This window comes from Danaus plexippus, chromosome 11, assembly GCF_018135715.1.
Source record: "Danaus plexippus chromosome 11, MEX_DaPlex, whole genome shotgun sequence".
Taxonomy (NCBI): Eukaryota; Metazoa; Arthropoda; class Insecta; order Lepidoptera; family Nymphalidae; genus Danaus; species Danaus plexippus.
This window is the reverse complement of record NC_083544.1, coordinates 5329692-5337052: the sequence shown is the minus strand read 5'-3', so window position 1 is coordinate 5337052 and position 7361 is coordinate 5329692.

Here is a 7361-nt window from a genome sequence, read left to right as displayed (position 1 = left end):
TTTTATTTTATATTGGTTTGAAGTTATAGTATAGTAAACTAAAATTAAAACGCAATACTGTAACGAATTCTATAATTTTCGATGAAAATGTCACCTACAAATAAAATATAGTTTACTTCCACAGGTTTTTGTTTAAATTCTAAATTAAAACTTATGATAAACTTAATAATAAAATCTAAAAAGTTCTCCGTTAAACATGGAGGATCTTTTTCGATTTCAATCGAAAATTTTTATCGAAAAACTTCTGTTTTTATTGTTGTCCAAATTTAAGTACAAAAACTTTTTGGTTAATTATTTATATGAATTTAAACCATTACTATATTCCATTGTTGCGGGTTAGAAAAAAAACGATAATTTTATATATTTCTCCCAATAAATAATATGATACGCTGGAACCTGCTGACTGTTTTAGTAGTCTTATGTCGTTCGCCACATTGGATTTTCAATAACCAAAAGTCTTACGTACAAAGCTGATGATGAATTTCATTTCAAAATGTATTAAGGAAATTTTTCATCTAAACATGCAAACATATCAGGATGGATGAGAAAAAATGGATTGATTTTGTAAAAAATACAGAAATTTCATTATTATCACTATATATATATATATATATATATATATATATATATATATATATATATATATAATATATATATATATATATATATATATATATATATATATATATATATATATATATATATATATATATATATATATATATTATTAATGTAAATGTCATTCAAAACTTGTGACACAGGATTCAACAGGAAATTGTACCTTTAATAATAATACTCTTAGTAATATATAATATTTATTTGATTTTTCAGAGTTCAATGAACATTTTGATTGCTTAATTCATGTGTGGTTATAATGCAATAAAATCTAAATCATTTGCCGGATCCAAGGCGAACAACACCAATATATTATTACACGTAATAAATTTAATTGTTTTCAAAATATTGTGAATTTTAATAACCAATAAAACTTGAACAATACAATATAAGGTTTATTCAAATATAAACAAATAAAACAGATAATTTAATCCTTGTATCATCTATATCTCAAAATATAAATGAAAAAATATGCATTTTATAAAAAAGAAGAATTTGTAAGATGAAAGTTTATATTCAGCTTTATATTTTATTTTAATTTTTTATTAAAAATGCATCGTCGTTTTCACATTATGCTAATACAAGCTTATATGATAATTAATTTAACCCGTTTTTCTGCAATCTGGTTTATGTCGTCGACCACTCTGCGGATGTGGAGTCAATTAAAATAACTATGACTAATATAGAAAATATTATAGGTTTATTGTGGCAGGATGTGTCTTATAATGATTTTTCAACAATACTTTCCGTGTTCTCATGAAAAACTCCTTTAATATATAATAGTTTTTGAGAACTACATTGACATAAAAATGATTAAATATCAACTGGTTGAAGACAGTTGTTCTTGTACTCAAGTAATTTAATTAATGTAACCATTAAAATTACAATAATATCTATAAATATATGAAATAAAGCTTACCATCAAAGGGATTTCGTGTTTATAAGATTTGATAAATAATATACGGAGATTTATATATTGTTTCGTAGGAAATTTTTTTTAATTTTTTTTGTTATGATAAAAAAAAAAGTATATCAATGAGAGGAGGTCCTATTACATCACGGCTGTCTAGTTTTTTACTTGTCAATGGTATTTATTTAGGGCTTTGATGGTTAAATTTAAAATGTATTTTAAAATGCATTGGCTTTCAAAAACTATGCTTGGAAACAGAAAATTTAATAAAACCGGATTGGTCAAATCCTTTGACGCATTCATAAAGAGTTTGGATTTTTTTTTTGTATCCGCGACAAAAATACTTTACTCTTTAAAATGTTTATCACATATTTTGTGTTAGAAGGTTTAAAAGGAAAACATGATTTTTTTTTATTTAAATTTAAACAGTTTTATTATCTTCTTTTTACTTTTGAAGTTTTGCTTAGTAAAAAAAATACTTAGAAGTATTCTATTGCCTATTATGCTGAAATACCTTATTATGTTTCCGACTTATAAATCATAACATTAATACATATTTTTATATCAAGAAAAATTTGCGGCATAAAAATTTTATACACATTAAATTAATGAAAAGCAAACAAATAATAATAAAATACATCCGATCCAGCTAAAGCTCGTCGAAGAAACTCGTGTATTTACACCGTTATTTATTCCTTTTATGATATTTTTTGAATAAGTTTAAAAGCGAGGTACAGGATTGTTTCATATTGAGTTAAAAATGCGACCGTTAAGATAAGAGAAGTTAAGCGCCGCTGTCTAAGTCCGAATCTTTATAGAATACAAAGTGACTAAAATATTTTCAATGTCCCGATGCAAATTTACCGAAGCTTAAAAAATTTGCGATTCGTTCAAGTGTTTATAACGTGTAATGCACCCTTTTTTTATATTCAATTTTATTTTATAATTACATATAAATGTTGATGCTGATATGGTAAAGCGATAAACATGTTTTTTTCGACATTGAATTGAATTTTTTTTAATAAAAATAATATCTGGATGAATTTAGTCATTGTGGTATTTATTCATAAGTAGATATATGAATATTGAAATGTCTTTTATTTACAAGATATCTCAGATATCAGACAGTTGTAACATTAACCGTGACTCGACCCTATTTTATTTCGTATTAAGAAAAATCAAAATGTTCCTACCTTAAAATAATTAACAACATTAGTACAAACTGTCCATGTATATGAAATAATTCCCCTCAAGTTTAATTTTTCTATTTTATAATAACACGATTATAAAATAATCTTTGAAAATTAATTTTATCATTCAATTTATAATTTTTTTTTCTTACTTGTAAATAAGTTACATAAGGATGAATGACTCACTTCCCAGTTGTTAAATACATTAACAAATAGTTGACGTAATGAATACATTAACTGCATTTTTATTATCTTCAAATTAGCTAAAGGTTATCAACATATATCAAATGCGTTCCGTAAATATTGAAAAATAACGTGTATCATTTTCCAATACGATTTAAATTTATAATGAAGATTGGAGTTTGATAAGATTTTGACAAACATAACATAGGATAATTTATTTAGTAATGGACATATGACATCATTTATTCAACAAAATATAATATTTTATGAATTTCATAGAAGTTCATAGAAGTGCAACGATTCAAAGAATAAATTAATGAATTATAGTGATTAATATATATATATATAGGATTTTCATGCTCATTACATTGCATCGCATATTTTCAGATTAAATTAATAGTTTGAAGAAACATTATCTGACTGATTGTTCTGATCATTTCAAAAATTGTAGGATATATTATACTACTGTGACTTGTAGGTACTGATCCAATTATACATTTTCTCACATATTTAACCAACATTAACTAATTTGATAACAAATAAACACCTACATGCATTTTGTTTTATAAAGCACTAATTGATTCCAGATAACTTGTAGTCCCACAGTAAATTTAAAATTAATATATATATATATTTAATTTTATTTTTACTTACTCTTTTATTTTTATATTAAAAAAAATGTATTATTTTTAACTAAATTTTATTTATTTGAAGTAAAATGGGCCGATGAACCTATTAAATGAATAATATCAAGAGATTTATCCACCTACGTTGATAGTTCTTTGCTAGATTTCTAATATAATACGGTACACTTATTTATGGGCACATTAATTATAATACAACGGTTTTCGAAACATCCTTAAGCTCTTTTTAATTATAAAAATATTATAAATATATTGAATAACAATAAATATAAAATACCATTTGAAAATTTTAAAACACATTCCGTTTGTCGTTAATGTTGATGCTATATCAGACGACTTTAAGCATGCTTATTGTATATTAATATACATACAGATATATTTTTTAAATTTATCCTAAATAATAGCTTATTTAGTGAAACAATAAAATATTAAGATTTTTTTATATACACAAAAATAAAAATAATAATATTTTTTATCACTTGATACTTATACTTAATATAAATAACATATTTCTCTAAAAAAAAAATAGGCTTTCACTATTTAATAAGTTGTCATCTGTAACACTCTTTAAGGCAAAGTAATAATGAGTTTATTTCATTTTTTTCCATATGAGCTTTGTATAAAAAATGCTTGCAAAAAATATGTTTTTACTAGACCCTTAATTATAAATCAATGTAGAAAAATATATGCTTATCATTTTGTCATAAAATATATTTTTGTCCGCAGATAGTATAGATTTTAAATTGTAATCAAGGATGTCTTTTGAAATCCTGAAACGTTTATTTTGTACTAAATTTAAAATAAACGATTGAATCCTGCAGACGTTTCCAATTAGAGTGCAAAACAATATTATATTTAATCATAACAACAAAACGGAACTATGATTACGTAATATTTATTTATATTTGTCTACGAGCGGCCTTGTCGCGATGTGGCAATTTGATTAACACATTTTCGCCGTTTCCCAGTTTATAATTCTATGTTACTTGTTATGGAAGATAAAAATTACCTGAAGTTGTGTATAGTTTGCATTTTTGTACTAATTATTAATACAAATTCACATTTCTGTACAACTAATTTTGTAATATAATAATACGTATATTGGTCATATATATAAAAAAAACTATTACTTAGAAAAAAGGAATCAATTTCAAAAATTTCTTAATAATTATTATAAATTATATTTTTTTTTATATGTATGCGTGTTCCAATAACTGGAATGTATCTATACAAGATAAAAAAGAAAGACTAACAAAAGTGAAATAAGTAAATACAAAATCAAACTACCCACTTAACTTTAAAATGATTATTATGTATTTTGATCGTTTTTGACGGTGCCATTAAAACGAGGCAGTTAAGGTTTGATAACCGAGGCGTAATAAATAACCTAAAGGCTGCAGAGAGCTCATACGAAATGACAGGCCGTTATTTCACTGAATATATTTATATGACAGAGAATCCCAATCGCCCACACGTTTTTGAATACGGATTAAAACTTATGAGGATTATATTGCTAGTTTATTTAATAGAGAAAAAAAATATTTTCTATATAATAAACTAGATTCTTTCTATTTAATAAACTTCTATCAAATAAACATAATAACATAGCTTATACAACAAAATAATAATAACTTATAAAAAAAGTAACTTTTAGAATAATTTTAATTAATTTGAGTATCGAAAAACGTTGCTGTTCAGTAGAGAGCTAAAAAAAAACAGAATAAGTAATATATCAGTGCGTCTAGGGTTCCTGATTTATGTAATTCTTGTATTGTTGAAAAATAAAACCATAATATATATGACATGTAGACGAAAACAAGAAAAATGGTTCTCGTGTTAAAACGCTACAGATAAAAATCTTTGTTAATTTTTTTTCATAGCGGCATATTTATCAAACAAGGCATTAAAGAAATATATTTGCATAAGCCTTTGTTACATAAGACAACCGCTAATTTGGATCTCATATCCTATCTATTATCGTTCTTAAAAAGGATAGCAATTAATTTTATTTTCGACAACAGTAAAATATAATTTATTTTTTATTTACGAGAAATGTTATGACTGTTTTATTTTTTTTCATTTAATTCTGTAGACAATTTATAAAATTATGTCATGTTCATTGAATTGGTTGATCGTTGACTGCTATACAGATTATTGTCAATTACTTACAAGCCAGCAATTACGATTAAATGCAGAAAAAATATTTAAGTTAATGTCTTAAGACTTGTTTCACTATAAATAACACCTGAAATCTGTTTGTGTTTTCAAAATAAATATATGTTAGTATCGCACCATGTATATATAAAGTATTTTAAAAAAGGACTAAATTTAACTTAAACGTACTAAAAATATAAAAATACCATTCTGAATAGTGGAAAACTGAAATTTTAACGAACTAACTATTTTGATTTACAAATCCGATATTTTCATAGTAAAAAAACCAATAAAATACTTTCGTAAATCGTATTTTTTTCGCCTGAAAGATTGTGGTAGCTGGCATAGAACGACCGTTTAGGACCTAACAAGGATACGATTTAAAAGCTAAGAACTTTTAGTTTGAGAGTAAAAAACAGGAAAAACAATAAAATTTGTAGGTATTATGCACACAAATTAATCAAGTCAGTGATTAGCTTTAAGGTATAAGATAAATGAAATACTGTAAAAAATCTAATAAAATCAAAACAAACAAAGATGTCAAAGCTGATTGCAATTGATTGTATTGTTAAATTTAATATTAACAAATAATATATCGATAAAAAGCGCAGCAATGTATATACTAGTGTATGTAAACGGCTTTTCCTGCTCTCAAATTTTTATGGAACATATATGCTACGACTGAGTTGTAATGAATACATAAAATGATTACGGTTATAACATAATAAGTTGTAAAGGATATTATACAAAGAGGGAGTTTATTCTTTTTCTATTCAAATTTCACATTCGTAACATTCATATATAATAACAAAGGCATATTTGTATCCAAATGGTGTTCATACCTCCGCTGTCTTATTTTCTTGATACAGTTTCAAGATGAGGATGAATGTGGAATGATAAATTTAACTAATATACATTTCTTTATAAGAAAATCTTTTTTTGCAAGGATAAGTATAAATACCATAAAAACTTTTTGGTAGCTTTTATTTTCTGTTGTTGGAAGATAATATAGATTAATCTTACACAACTGGACGTTAAGATTGGATTGTCACATTCTTTTTATAATGTATAATTAAATGGCTAGAACTTATAATAAACTATTTAAGTCAGCAATGTTTTAATTTCTTTACGTTTTAAAGTAATAATTCTAGATATAATATTTTCATCATATTTTTATAATAAAAATATTTTTACTTTATATTTTTTCTTGACGAATGGCAAAAAACAACATGTTGTAATATTTTTTTAAATGACTACAGCAGATCTTTAGAATAGAAAACGAAACGTTATGTGCGACGAATTTCTAAATGATAGAAATAGTTAGCTTTAAATTAAGTATTAAAAAAAAACAGCAAAAATTTTGAATGCATAAAATTTTAATTGAAATTACTGCATAGATGGTAAATCAAACATGAATTCATAGTCTTAATGTAAATGTCTTTTTTATTTATTTGCTAAATAATATTTTCATAGTTCAATCATTTTATCATAACTTACTTTGGGTAAGGAAGCGGTTGTTTTGAATAGTTGAAATGCAGTTTTTAATACACATTTGTGAATGGATTCTCTCATATTAAATTAGTTATGTCAACATCTGCTCTTGCTATGCTCTAATTAAATCAACATTGAGTGTTGATAACATGCATATAACTATGCGGATATCGA